A 15217-nucleotide genomic window follows, 5' to 3' on the forward strand; every position below is an offset into this window, starting at 1 on the left:
GTTGACCAAATGTGTCTATGGGATCATGACTGGGGATGTATTGAGGGGAGAAAAATGAGGCTGAGCTCAAGGGAGAGATCTGAACTAGAGGCATAGATTGAAAAAGAAGTGTTTTTAGATAGTGATTAAAATCACAATGTGGTTAAGATTGCCAATAGAGTTTTATTTCCAGTGACATTAAAAAAAACAATGAGAGCCAGATTGCCTCGTGGTTAAAGTTTGGCAGGCTCTGCTTCGGCAGCCTGGGTTCAGTTCCTGGGTACAGAACCACACCATTCGTCTGTCAGTAGCCATGCTGTGGTGGTGACTCACATAGAAGAACTAGAAGGACTTACAACTAGAATACACAACTAGATACTGGGGCTTTGGGGAGGGGGGAAAGAGAGAGAGAGGAAGATTGACAACAGATATTTAGCTCAGGGTGAATCTTTCCTAGTACAAAAAAAAGCAATGAGGCAAATAAATTTATAAATAAATAAACCTAGGAAGGATTATTATTTCTCCTTAGATATGGAGACCCTTTTATTTCCTCTCTAGTAAAAAGCACTAGTGTTCCAGAAAGTATTAGAACTTTCTTCTCTAATGGAGCAGGATGGAGGAGACCAAGGAAGAGTGTACAGTAACTCCTTGCTGACCCCAGGATGCTCCACTGTGGCCATGGCCAAGTAACTGTGGCTAAGTCCTAGACTTGTTGGGTCAGGAAAATGCAGGCCCAGGGCAGCCCCCACCTCTCCCCAGGTTGCTACTCTGCTTCACAGATGGAGATATAGAGATGTCTCAAACTCCTGGTCCTGGATCTCGGACAGCCCATCACTCCAGGCTCTGTCACAGGCAGAAGCAGCCCCTGTTCCTCTGAATTCCATTCCTTATGCCACATGTTCCCAGGAACAAGGTAATAAATAAATGCTTCAAAGAAAAAGGGAACCCAAAGGGGTAAACGGTGTTAGGAAGGCATCTCTTCCCTGTGTCAGCCCTTTAGGTTGAGGACTGTGAAGTCCAGAGGAACTCCTTTAATCATGAGCTCCTGCAGCCTAGGGATGGGGTCCTCTGCGTGTTCTGCATGATATTGTGGGGATTGGGCTGCAAGGATTTTTCTCCATCTTAACCAGAAAACCATCTGACTAGTTGCACCAGTCGTTAACCCGTTCTCTACCAAGCACCCTTTGAAACTTCTCTCCTATTTGGAGAAGCACTTCTTCCTCTAAGTACAACTCTCATCAGTTCCTAGCCTGGGGTCACTCTCAGTCAGTCAGATCCTACAACTCTACCATCCCGAGAAGCAAACAGTCTCCTAACTTATCGTCAGCAGAAACACAGCAGGGCCTGCCGGGCCCATCACTGAAGGCCCACTGTCAGCAATCTGGCCTGGTAGACGCCACGCACCCGGACAGGAAAGGATGCCAAACCCAGCTTGCCGCTGCCCTCTAGCCATTCCTGCCTTCCCTGGTTACTGCAAGTCAGGAAAGTTGAAGGGCTTTGACCAGCCAGGGACTTCCCTCTTCTGGGATTTGTGGGCCAAGTTCATCCTGGCACAGAGGAGCTGGAGCCAGTGAACTCAATGGAGTTGGACAGGGAAGAGCTGGGATGTCCACTCAAGGTCTAAGTCACTTTAGTCAATCTCATTTGGACTCTGGGGAGAAGGTACACGTGGGAAAAGCTCCTGCTGTGGTCTGAGGCAGTGGTCAGGGGCATGCTCACTCACTGGAGTCACCCAGCCTGGGGCTGCTCGTGGCGTATCACTAAGGCCCACACGTATCTCCGGCCTTCAGGGACTCTGGCAGACGTGGAGGGCTTAGACTCCTTGAAGGAGAAGCACCAGAACAGAGGCTGTCTCCACAGTTCTGGCAGCTGTCCCTTTCCTCCAGCACTGAGAGGGACCCAGCAGGCCAACACCACCGCAGCCAACCTCATTCTGGCTCCTGGAGCCACTGCCTTGAAAACCCAGCTCATCATCCTGTGCAGGAAGGAGCCCTGCTCACCCTCCTCAGTCACGTCTCATTTGCTTGGTACTCTCCTACAATACATGAGCGTTAATTTTCCAATAAATGATTGGAATGCATTTCCTCAATAGAACATAGCTCCTCCAGGAGAATGTAATTGCTCTTGCTTTAATTTTAACTATATGAGGACATGGATTGCATCTGTCTTATTTACTGTTGTATCCTCAGTACCTAGAGCAATGTCTGCTACATAAGAATGCTCAAGAAATATTTATGGAATGAATGATTTAAAGAAACTATTTTTAAAAAGGAAGTTACTTGGAGTGATATTAACAGGTAAGTCACATATTTACTTATAAAAACATACAGACATAAGAATTAATAAAATTGTAGAAGTATATTCTGAGTGAAAATTCCCCAGCAATAAATCAAATAGTCACTGTAAAATTAAGGCTAGCACGTAAGTAAAATGAGCAACATGTTTAAGCAAAATTTTTAGGATATCCACCAATGGTTGATGTAACAGGCAGTTCAATTATAAGGATTTTGCAGAATGGTACGATATTAGAGGCCTTTATTAACTCTAGCAACTTCTGTGGTCTCGGGAGGAAGGTACACTTCTTGGCCTGTGTGTCTGTCTACGTGGTGAGGGTAGGTGGAGATCTTCAGGGGAGTGTCTCTTTGATCATCGTGCTGTCACCTCTTGGTGCTCACTGTCATGCTGCAGGACGAAGGTAACAGAGGGCCTGCATCCCCACTAGGATTGTCAGAAATACCTCGTGGCATCATAAACCATCATCTGGTAGAACATCTGGTGCTGATTGCAGCCTAGAGAAATATACAGATGTGGTGGCCAGCGACTCACATGGCAGTGGCTTCAATTATTTAACCACATATGGAGAGAGTGCCTTGTGGTGGTGTTCAAAATGCATTACTTGAACACCTATGTGCATATAAAGAGGGCAGCCTTGTGCCTGCTGCGATGCCACTGAAGCATGTCACTCTTGGTCACAGAGGGAAAGATATTATCATGTGTTATACTCATCTGATTAGTAGTACATGTCAATTATATTAGCGTTTTGCCTGAAAGTCAGAGTAAAATTTTACGCTTGCTGTGGAGTGGCAGACATATTTTCCCTTGGGTGACCAGAGGAAAAGTGCCAGGAAGTGCGTTTTGATTAGCAGGCTGTACTCAGGGGCGTGCTTTCCAAGGCTTTCATTTCTTTTGAGTGAACTAATATGTGGGAACCTTGCAAAAACCAAGTCCTTTTAGAAAGTTCATTTGCTGATTCCATGAGGGGCGATGGCAGGTATTGGAGTAAGTGAAATCGCACTTGAAGTTTTTATAACAAACATCTCAGATAAGTTGTGTTTTTGTATTACTAATATTATTATGTTTGACAAAGCATATCTTCAAGGATTTCATTTCCAGTTTAACCTTTAATTTAGCACAAAAGTGAAGATGTTCAATCTGAAGAGATTGACAGAGGAGAAAAAGAGAATTGAAGGCAATTAATAACATATAAACCAATGTCTGCAAGGTTACACCAAACAGTGCTAAACCAGTTTGCCAAAAGTGAGCTTTCTTTAGGTTTACCTAAAGTGATAGTGACCCGATCCCTAAGACATTGGTTGAAACTAGTGGCCCCTTCATTCAACAAACATTTATTAAATGGCCATTACACGCAAAATACTGGATTCCAAGATGAAATAAACATGCTCTTAAAGAGCATAAAGTTGTCTGGGAAGTAAAGAGGAAATACACCCAGCTGGAGAGCTGCAGTGACAGTCTGGTTACCTCACAAAATCTAGCCCAATGCCTACTTGGTTATTTGAAACTCAGTTAAATAAATCTTAAATATTTTACCTCAATTAAAAAGTTGCAAATATACCTTTATTCACTACTCTTTTGGTTTGGAACCAAGGTCTTTCCTCCAAGGACAGATTTGGTGATCAGTCTAACGTTTTCTTTAACAACTTTAAAACACTTTCAAAGTAAGAACTTGGAAATGCTTATACAAAATCTGAGTGCAGAATCCTTTTAGACTTTTGTAATCCTGTACCCTCCCCTCAACAAAATAATCTTGTCTTCAATCTATCTTATTGCAAAGAAAAATGTTTAGCCATTCATGTTTATGAAATCTTTCCAGGGCTTTCTAATTAGTTTTCATAGAAACAACAAGTGTTTTGATATATATTTTTCATTTATATAATGATTAATTACATTTTGTAACTATTATAAGAGCACAATAGACACATACGGGCTTGGAAACATGCACATATGACTCACACACTCAATTAGTAGGGACAGAAATGCAGGTGCAGCTTGAGAATAACCTATCAGAATAGAGAGGCTTTGGTTGGTATGTTTTATAGATGGAATAGAGAGTATTGGGCCAGACTGCCAATTTGCCAGGATATTCTCTGAGAAAATCAAGCATCAGATAAAGTAGAATAATGTTTCTTTTGGAATCTTCGTCCATAAGAAGGAATAATTTTATATTGGTACAAGCTAGGGATAGTTTGAAAATCTCTCCAGTCTTGCTAAAAAGACTCTAGAATCAAAACCAATACTGAAACAAACGTGTACCAAGTTGCAGTGCTAATGGCTTTGTCAAACAGCTACAAGATATAACGTTGTACCTTCAGAACAATGGAAACATTGACATTTTCGGAGATGTTGCCCATTCAGAAGCAAGACACAAATTGCGAGGTAATTTTACACTGGGGGAATAACGTTCCTTTTAAGAGAAGCAAATATAGCATATCTGCTATGGCATGTAAGTCTCAGGATTGGAGAACATTAGAATCACAGAAAGAAATTGGGCAGCCAACTGAATAATGCAATGTATGTTTACTAGGCTGAGAGTGTTTCTCACTGTGCCGGGAGCTTAAGAGTCAAGATTCTGTTTCCTCCTTCCTTATATTTCCAGCACATAGGACACTGCGTGGCACATAGATGACCCACAAGTAGAATGTCAGGATGAATGTACTGAAGAGCTTTACCATGATGCCAGAGCGAAGTTGTTCCTCATACATTCAATATGCCGTCACCTTACCCTGATTTTAATGAAGATCACAAGAGACATATGTCACACAGCCATACACAGTTACTGCCTTGACCACATGCCGAGGAAGAAATTAAACAGAGGTGAGTCAACAGCAGAGTTCTGGTTAGAACATCTACAGAGTTGGTGATCCTCTGACTGACACGGTCATCTCTACATTTAAAGAGTCATCCATGGGAGTCTCATCGATAAATGCTCTGCTATACCTTTTAAAACAAATAAGGCACAGCTATTTGGGTTATCCATAAATTACAACCTTCATTTTTCACTCAGTACTATGGTCACATGTTGCTCAATTATTTTCTGCTTTTCTCACTCTTGGCTTTTTCTTTAATTCACATACATGAGATGGCCAGTGTGTTTTGTACAATATTGGTGGCTCATGTTCCAGAAGAGTCCTGTCTGTTGGTACTTTATTCAGTTTGAGATATCTCAGGTTGTGGGAAGGGGAGTGGAATCATGGCATTATTCCATCTTTGGGAACAATGCTTTGATAGTGGAGAGACTTTGGTTGCCTCTCCTGGTTTGGCGTCAGAGCGGGATCTTATCTAAACGGTCAAGGAATTTGGTCATCTCAGTAGAGAGTAATTTGTTTCCTACACTCATTTCCATATCCTTAAAAACATTTTCATCTTCAATTCAGCTGGTCATGTTCTCTTCATGGATTTACCATGTTAGCTAAACAGATCTGCTAGACATGGAATAATCTTTAATTAATATACCCTGTCTTATTACCCATGGACCAGTCAGAAAAACAGAAACTACTCTAAATCTTATGAAGACGCACGTTAATATGAAGGATTGTTAATGCAGGCTGAAAAACAACTCAGAGATTAGCAACAGCTAAAAGTCACTAGCACTCCTCAGGCTGGAGGACACTGGGAAGACGTGGGGTACCCAGAAGGCAGAAGCAGGCTAACGCATGGATGACTACCAGGGCCGGAAGCAAGGGGGCCTCTGCCAGGAGGTAGAACTAAGGAGGCAGCAGCTGCCCAATAGGATACAGACGCACAGAGAGAACTTGGCCCCTGCAGGGACCCCAAAGGAAGCAGAAGGAAGGGGAGAAATATCTTGACTTCTCTCATCCTCCCCTGGTAAGACTACCTTGTAAGTCTTGGGGCCTCAGAAGGAGTAAGGGCCTTGCAAATGTATTTCAACATGGTAAAGAAAAGGAAGAAAGGGCAGATAATGAATCCAAGTATAAATAAACTGGCACAGTTTTAGTGGTTTCCAGATAAGGTGCAGAGCCACAGTGCATAAGACATAATCCATTGGGTGACGGGAAGAAAATATGAGACCTTCTTTTCTTATTCATTTTTATTTGATATAAGAAAGAAATTAAACTTTATTATTACTTAATATTTCAATTGTCCCTGACCCTGTGACTCAGTTTCTATGGCATGGGCATGTGTCCTTTTCGTAAGGTAAGAAATGAGTGTGGGGCAAAGAGAACACCAGGGTTGGCAGGTGTGGGTAGGAAGGCTCACTCCTGTCTGCTTTTAGCACACCGCATCGTTCTGTAGTGTGTTTTGCCTGAGTATGTGGATTTATGATATGAGCTGCAGCAGCTAATTTTGACTACACTTACCCACATAGTGGACACTGAATTTAAAAACTGACAATTATACTAATAAGTCAAGTGCGGGCAAAGAGACAAAAGCAGAGCTACCAAGAGCCTTCATCAGCCATCTTACAAGGCGAGCAATGGTGATCTCATCAGAAAGGACAAGAATTGGCCCAAAACCTCAAAATTATATAAAAAACTATTCGAAAACTGGATTTACTTCAATTATTCGTAAAAATAAATTTTGCTCTCCCTGCATATATTATCTTGCAACTTAGCAAATTATGGTATTGTAGAGACAGATCTTAACCCTTACATATTTGTTTTACAAAAATTCTAACCCTTTTTTAGGTTAGAATTTTGTTTCTGATATTCATATGTATGTTTTAGTCTTGGCTAATAAGTCCTGGTTGGAATGAGAGATTGCGAGCCTATGTTTAACAGTATTTGTGAAAAGTCAGTTTTTTCTCTTGTGACAAAGTTTATTTACTAAGAAATTTCATTTTTAAACAGTGCTAAAAGTTAATAGCTTTTATGATGAAATTGAAGGCTGAGATTTACTTCAAGATATTTGGTTTAAAAGAAAACATATTACAGAAAACTTAGAGTAAAAATTTCTGTTACAATAAATAAAAAATCCAGATCTATCTTTCTAATAGGGACTCAGTTTTCAGATCTACACTTGTATAAGGTCTCATAGCCCACGAGTTTTTTTCTATGCTCATTAAATGCCTTTCATGGGGTTTTCTTTTTGTGATATGTTTTTTTTTTTTGAGGAAGATTAGCCCTGAGCTAACATCTGCTGCCAATCCTCCTCCCTTTACTCAGGAAGATTGGCCCTAAGCTAACATCGGTGCCCATCTTCTTCTGCTTTATATGTGGGATGCCTACCACAGCATGGCTTGATGAGCAACATGTACGTCCATGTCTGGGATCTGAACCAGCGAACCCTGGGCTGCAGAAGGGAAACATGTGCATTTAACTGCGATACCACTGAGCCGATCCCAAATGCCGTTGATGGTTTTTATGAAGATTGATGTTATTTACAAGGGTGTTGTGTACACATTTGGACTCCAAAGTTTAAAGTTATCAATCTTCAAGCCAAATTAATTAGAAATGTAAAATTTATTGGTTCTTGGGTCAAGTCAAAAACCGTGAAGAGTATGATGTGTCTCCTGGACTTGCAACCTGAAAAGTTAGCCTGCCAAAATTTTATAGACGCTGCCAGAAGACATGAGGTTCCTGGTTCACAGACAAAGGACTTTATGACTTAGGGTAGAGCAGGCAGCATAAGCTTCATGTTTGCATCAGTCCCCTCTTGCTCCCCAAGTCCCTTTGAGGTGAGGTTGAGCAGCCCAGGGAAAGGCTACATATTCAGTGGGTTTGTATCACAGCTGAGGAAGCCCGAGCTTGGGAAGCCCCAGTCTTTTATAATAGACTGTGAACAAAACTGCTTGACCTTTGGCCTGGAGGTAGACATTATCTTTATTATACTGGGCAGCAGCAAACCTGCCCTCTGCTCCAGAAAGAAACACTGTCTCTATCTTCCAAGGTGATTCACTATGCAAACATCCTTGAAAAGACAGTCCCAAACAGAAGATGGTGCCTCTGCTCATACAATGTGTGGAAACGGGGGAGACCCGTTGAGAATTGTCTCCCAACTCTCAGTAGCCCAGATATATAAGTTCCTAATTTTAGGGGGAGGGTGAGGAGAAAGTGAGAGCAAAGAGGTTATTAAATTTGTTGTCTCTTTTTTTTCAAAGGATTCTTAAAATTCAAATTCTTAGGGATTGGCCCTGTGTCCTAGTGGTTAGGTTTGGCGAATTCTGCTTCAGCAGCCTGGGTTCAGATCCCGGGTGTGGAGCTACACACCGTTCATCAAGCCATGCTGTGGCAGCAACCCACATACAAAATAGAGGAAGACTGGCACAGATGTTAGCTCAGGGTAACTCTCCTCAGCAAAAAATAAATAAATAAAAAACAAAACAAAACTAATTCTTAAAATGAAACATATATTATTGATCATAGTGACAGTAGTGTACGCACCTAAAAACTTATACTTTTTTTTTTTTACTTTTAATTAATAGAAATATGAGATCAAAAAAAGTTTGGAGATAGCTATTATTTTAACCAACTATTAGGTTGAAAAACAATTCAGAAGAAAATGGCTACCATCCCCATCAATAAAAGGGCAGTAAAACGGGGAGCCTAGGCTGTGGAATTAAGCAGCCCTGAGTCTCATTTCCGGTCCTCCTCCATAACAGAGGCAGGCAAACAAATTTCTCTATGCCTCAGTTACCTTCACTTCTACAAAAATATGATACACTTTTTTAATGAAAGGCCATCTGCCACTGCTAATAAACAAGCTAGCAAATTAGTATTTTTAAGAGTACAAAAAAATTGCAATTGTAGACAGATGATAAAGTTATTAGAAAAAGATTAGTTGCGATTTTAATCTTAATTTTATGTAAATACTCATTTAATTAAAAGAAAAAGAAAACAGGTCATATACTCTATTATATCTGTGATTCCTATAAGTAGCAAAAGGGAAATTCTAAGTGTCAGAGGGAAAATATATTCTTAATAGAATATATGAGATAAGACAAACAATTTATAAAGGACTGAGCAGAAACCATTGTTTCTACTCATTGTAGGAAAGTTTCTTGGAGGAAGGCTGATGAGTTGCTTCCTTTTCCTTGTCTTTCCCGCTCTCCGCCCCAAACAGAATTTCCATGGCACTTTTTTTCATCGTTAATTCCTAGTTCCTGGTTGTCAGTCTCATATCCCCATGCTTGTGACATCACAAATCTCTTCCCATGGAGAAAGGGCTTGCAATGTCTTAATTAAATGCACTGTGAGGTCTGAACATTTCAAGAATAGATAATCATTCTAGGAGCCCATCTAAATGCAAGTGAAAATGAAATCTATTGTGCATAAATGAATAAATTATAGACAAAAATGAGAGATAACATGTAAAGGGCAGATAATACCATCACTTGTCTGATGACTAGTGTTATTGAAACCTCATTTATTTAACATTTTATACGAACAAGAATAAATGTGTTAAATATTACTGTGTCACTTGTGGCCCCAATGAACATTTACTCTACTTATAAATTTTTAATTCGCTAATGTTTTCAGGACTTGGTTTTGAAAACATCAGTTATTTAGAATTTTTTTGAAAAGCTATTTGCAACGGGGGCTACAATAAGTATTACATGAATTTTTTGTCAATTAATTTGGTGAAATTTCTCTGATCTGTTTGAAATTTTTGTGTGTGTGTGAAGAAGATTGGCCCTGAGCTAACTTCTATTGCCAATCTTCCTCTTTTTGCTCAAGGAAGGTTTTTCTGGAACTAACATCAGTGCCAATCTTCGTCTATTTTGCATGTGGGATGCCGCCAACAGCATGGCTTGATGAACTGTGAGTAGGCCCATAGTGGGGATCCAAACTGGCAAACTCCAGGCCACCAAAGAGGAGCGCACGAACTCAACCACTGGGCTGGACCCTGACAGATTATTTTTAAGCTTTGCATTTTTAAGGTAAATATTCTAGTCATAACCAGAAAGACAGACAGTAATTCCCTCCAGCAAAGTCATCATTGAAACATGAGCCAATCTGTCCCACAGACTGTCTCATAAACTCAGAGACTCGTAGTGTTTAGTAAAAGCACTCAAATTTTGCAAAACATTCATTTTCAGTTGACATATTCTTTTACAATGTTGCCTCTTGATAATTGTAAATAAAATAGGCCTTTTTAAAATTGAATTATGTGCTAAAGTGCCTTTTTTGCAAATTTGGGATTCCAGGCAGTTCCCAGGACTGACCGTAACCTTCGTTTTGCTGCTCTCCTACCAAGCCTCAGCTCTAGGGATCTGGATCCAGTGTGGAAGGCTCCAGATCCAAAGATAATCAAGGTCACGTGACTGAGGAACAGGCCAATTGCGCGCAGATCCTGGATCCACCCCTGGAAAGCTAACACCCTCCTGGTTGGAAGCATATAATCATTTTGTAGTATCTTCTTTGTTTTTTTTTTAGGAGAATGTCAAAAAAGCAGAGTCTAATTTTATGTGCTTGGGAGTAGCTGTCTAAGCTTCAGGCGATACAAACGCTGCTATTACTGGGGAGTAAAGCTCTGCATAATTAACAAACATCATCAGCCTTACAGTTCTGCGGTAAGTTCCTTGCCTGAAGGCTGCTCTCATCCCAGTAAGTCTGTTTACCCTGTCCAAGATTAGATTAGTTTAATTATTATGAAAAAGACTGCTAAGATCTTACAGCCTAATTATGCAAATGTTTCTAAATGTTCACAAAAGTAATTTATTTATTTGGAGATAAATGAATCTGTTTTGTCATAAAACAGATTGCAGTCCTGGCAATGTACAAGCAGGGTTATGTAGCCCTGGGCAAATCTTTCACCGCAAATATCAGTGGGATCCCTAGATTACAACATTTAAAAATACATAAATGTTTCTCGCAGGTTTTTATTGTTTTTGTAAATTATAGTAATCCCAGAAAGAAGTATCACAGCTTTAATACTCACGACCTTGTTATGAAAACACGGTTTCTCAGCAGAAGCGTTTAAAAGATGCTAAGAGCTCAAACATTCCTGGTAGGCCTATTAAGGTGCACCTGTTTTATTATGCTTAGAGCAGATATCTTCACAACACCGTTGTTTTTCCCCTCTTCCTTGCAGTATGGTAGTTTAAGTAACTCATAAAATAAAGTCCTGGAAACAGACAGTAGAATACATGTATAGATCATATTACCTATATTCATTTTACCTGTAAAAATGGTATTACCTCTTAAGTAAGTCAGATGACTGCCTCTATCTGAAAATGACTTCTAAATCAGCTTTTAAATAACAGTACTTCGATATATAATTTAGCTGAAACTTGCATACTTGGAAACACGCCTTAATCCCACGAAATCTCTGAATCTAGTAATTTTACAGTGTTACCAATATCACTGATATCCTTAAATAGTCAGGTCTTTAAAAACCCAACTGAGGTCAGTTACCCAGAGCTTAGAACTTGGAAATCAGAAAACTTTTACAAATTTGCACAAGTTTAAGGATCTTTAGCAAGAAAAAAAAAAAAAAGTGAAGAAGTGAGCCAGGTAGTTGATAAGGGAATTGTAGTGGCCATGTGTTTTCTTGCTGGCCTGGCCCATGTTATTCCCTTCTCTGGAAAGAGAGCCCGTTCAGCCTGGGGTAGCCCATTCTCTAGGTTTGATTGAGAGGGAGTGTGATTCCAACTCCCTGCCCTCCTACGCAAGGGTGATCACGTGACACACATCGAGCCAATCCCAAGACTTACCTGGCAGAAGCTGTTAGGGAATGGTGTAACTGTGGTGAAAGAATAATAAGATTGCAATATAAAAAGCCATGATTTCTCGGGTACTTTCTATGTGCTGGGCCCTGTGGTCAGCTCCTTGGGAGCATAATCTCATATAATCCTCAACTCCTTTGCTACTGAGACTTCAATACTATTAAGATGCGAGATATGCAGTATCAACAGCCTGATTCCCACCGTATGGGGAGAGCCTGTCAAAGAGATGAAGCTCTGATAACATCGACTGAGGACAAAGAGCATACTCTCGGACTGGACTTGTCACTTGTAGTTCGAATCCTGGTGTCATAAATGGTTGTGTTGCAAGTAACAGAGTCTAAAATGGGGATCAGGTCACTAGCTGTGGTTGACCATATCACAGGGAGCCATGTCCTGCCTAGAGGTCAAATGAAGACGAACTGGAGAAATCCCGAACTTGGAAATAAATACAGAATTTGAACACTAGAGAAGGGATGTGTATGTTTCTATAAGAGTCTCTATGAGTTACTATGTATTATGTTTTTAAAAGTATATACGTAAGAAAAAAGATGGGGGGTGCTTATATGCTGGATAGTCCACAGTGAATGCAAGGGGATCTGCTGTTGTGAGGCGCCCAGTAATCCTTTCCATTTATTTTGGTTAAAAATAAAATACCCTGCTTTCTTGTGGGGCACTGATTTCATGTTTGGGTTCAAAATGGATTGTCCCGTTTCCCTGCACTCTTGTGTGGAGATAGACACACAACCCAATTCACACCAATCAGATTCTCCATTAGGAATTCTCTGCAAATCAAACAAGAAGAAACCATTTTTCAGCTGAGGTTAAGCTGGTTTGACACGGGTCTTTAGGGTGCCGGATGGGGTGCACTTTGGCTGTCTTGCCCATTTACAAGAGATGCTGTTTGGAGGAGAATCAAGCAGCAAAGGAAAGTGTCGAGCCCCTCGGTCTAGCCATGGCTGAAATCAGATCTCACTCTGGACTTTTAGGACTGTCAATAAATTCACTGTTCCGCTTAAGCTACTCAGAGTGTGATTCCTCTCACTTGTAGCCGGGGTCCTGCTGAGAAGAGAAAGTTTGAAGTTCAAATGAAATGAGCTAGACACCAACATCAATTTTTTCCCCATGTTTATGTTTGCAACCATCGCCTTTAGATTTAGTTTGTTTTGAGAGGTGTGAGCCATGTTCATCTCAGCTAAGGATCCTAAACACAGCAAATCAAATGTTGTCAACTTTGCTTATATTCACTAGATTCTTTTCCTTTGGGAACCTAGGGGACGTGGTGGCAGCAACCTCTTAGAGCCTTCATCAGAAACTTGTACTTCTAGTCTTCCACATTTCCTGTGCCTTTAACCATAAATGATGCTGTAAATATGGAGGATAAATGTCAACAACAAAAGGTAATGCTTATAAAAACATACGGAAGTGTTTCTTTCAGCCAAGCTTTTGTTAGAAGAGAATATAGTTTATTAGAAAGAGGTGTGTTAGAAATAATGGAATTTGACTTTTGTGTGTGTGTTTAAATTAACTGCTATTTAAATAAGCAGGACAATGGGTCTATAGGGAGATTCCAGCAGAAGTTCTCTTGTGTATTAAATGGATGGTCTGAACAATAAGCTTAACAGACTTCTCCGATCTCCCCATTATCTTGGTTATTGAAGCCATTAGAAGCTGTTTGCTGCCAGTTAAACGATGATATCTCAAGTGCACCTGCTTTATAATTATTCATTTGCAGCAAGATCATTAACATATTCCTTAAGTCGTTTACAGACAATTTGACTTAACATGAACAATTTTTTTGCTCTTTAAAACAAATTAATAAGATGTACAAATATATGGGTGCACAGAAATCCTACACAATTCAAATAATTAGGCTGCAAAAGATCTACCATTTGTGTGACTTGTTTATCTTTATATACGAATGATTGAGACTCATTAGCAGTTATGATATTTAAGAAGTTTCTGAAATAATGCAAAAATGATTGCAGTGGACAAGTTAATACAGACTTCTTGTTCAGTTGAGTAACCAAAGAGTACTCTGAACAACCAGTTAGATATTTATTATAAAATAGTAATGACAGCTAATTAATAGAGCTCCAAGGATTAAATGAAATCACAGCTCTCAGTGCATTGCATGGCACACAGTAAGAGCTCAGGTAATGACTGTAACATTAATGATGATACGCTCAGTTCTATAGGGTATAGAAATATAAAGCACAATTTTTGTCCTCAAGCTAACAGAGAAAATATAACCCAAAGCATTCAATAATATAGATAATTTATGTAAATAGTGCAATATGCTTATGTACTTTGTAGTTGGTTCTTATTATGTGCCATGCATCATCCTGAGTGTTTCACTTGGGTATATTAATTTAATCTTCATAATATACCTACAGGTTTAGTACTGTTAGTATATCCAATTCACGCACAAAGAAAATGAGACACAGAGAAGTTAAGTAACCTAGTTTAGGTCACACACCTAGAAAGCAGCAAAGCTGAGACTTGATTTGAGGCAGCTGACTTGGGCCAGTTAATTTTACCACTGCCACTTAAGGTATAGAGGCCAGCTGCCTGAGGCAGTGGTTCTATCCTTAAGTGAGCAACAGAATCAACTGGAAGGCTTGTTAAATCACAGATGGAAGTGCCAAGTCACCTGAATTTCTGATTCAGTAAGTCTGGGTAGAGGCTGAAAATTGGCATTTCTAATGGGGTCCCAGCTGATGCAGATGCTGCTGGCTCTGGAACTACACTTGGCAGACCACCCACTGGCTGAAGTGATGTAGCTCGAGAAGAGGGGACAGAAGGGCATCGGCAAGGGGCTGGGAACCTCCTGAAGCACACATTAAGCTCCTGACACCTGGACTAAGGAAGCCTTGGTTGGTACTGGGGAGTACTGGGCAAAGTCAGTCTCTCCTGCCTCCTCGGCACGTTATTTCTACTTCTTTCCGGACAGTAATGCCTATTCCAAGAGTTCCAGCAAGACAAAAGCTATGGCTCTTTTGAGATGACTTGTTCAGGAAGGAGTGGCTTTTCTAATCAGGATCCAGGGGCACACACTTGCAAAAATGGGTTTATGTGTGTTCATGGAAGGGACGAAATAGGTAATCAGGAGGTTTGGTGATTGAGAGCATGGAAGGCTCTATGAGATCGTGTCCAGGGAAGAGCTTGTGTATTTATTCACTCATTGGTTCAGCAGATGTTTACTGAGACCTACCATGTACTGGGTTTACCACAGTGAACAAAACAGTCTTCACTCTCGCAACGTTTACCTTCTAGGATGAAAGAACTGGCCACAACCAAACGTAAATTTAGAATATG

Source organism: Equus przewalskii, chromosome 15 (assembly GCF_037783145.1).
Source record: "Equus przewalskii isolate Varuska chromosome 15, EquPr2, whole genome shotgun sequence".
Lineage (NCBI taxonomy): Eukaryota > Metazoa > Chordata > Mammalia > Perissodactyla > Equidae > Equus > Equus przewalskii.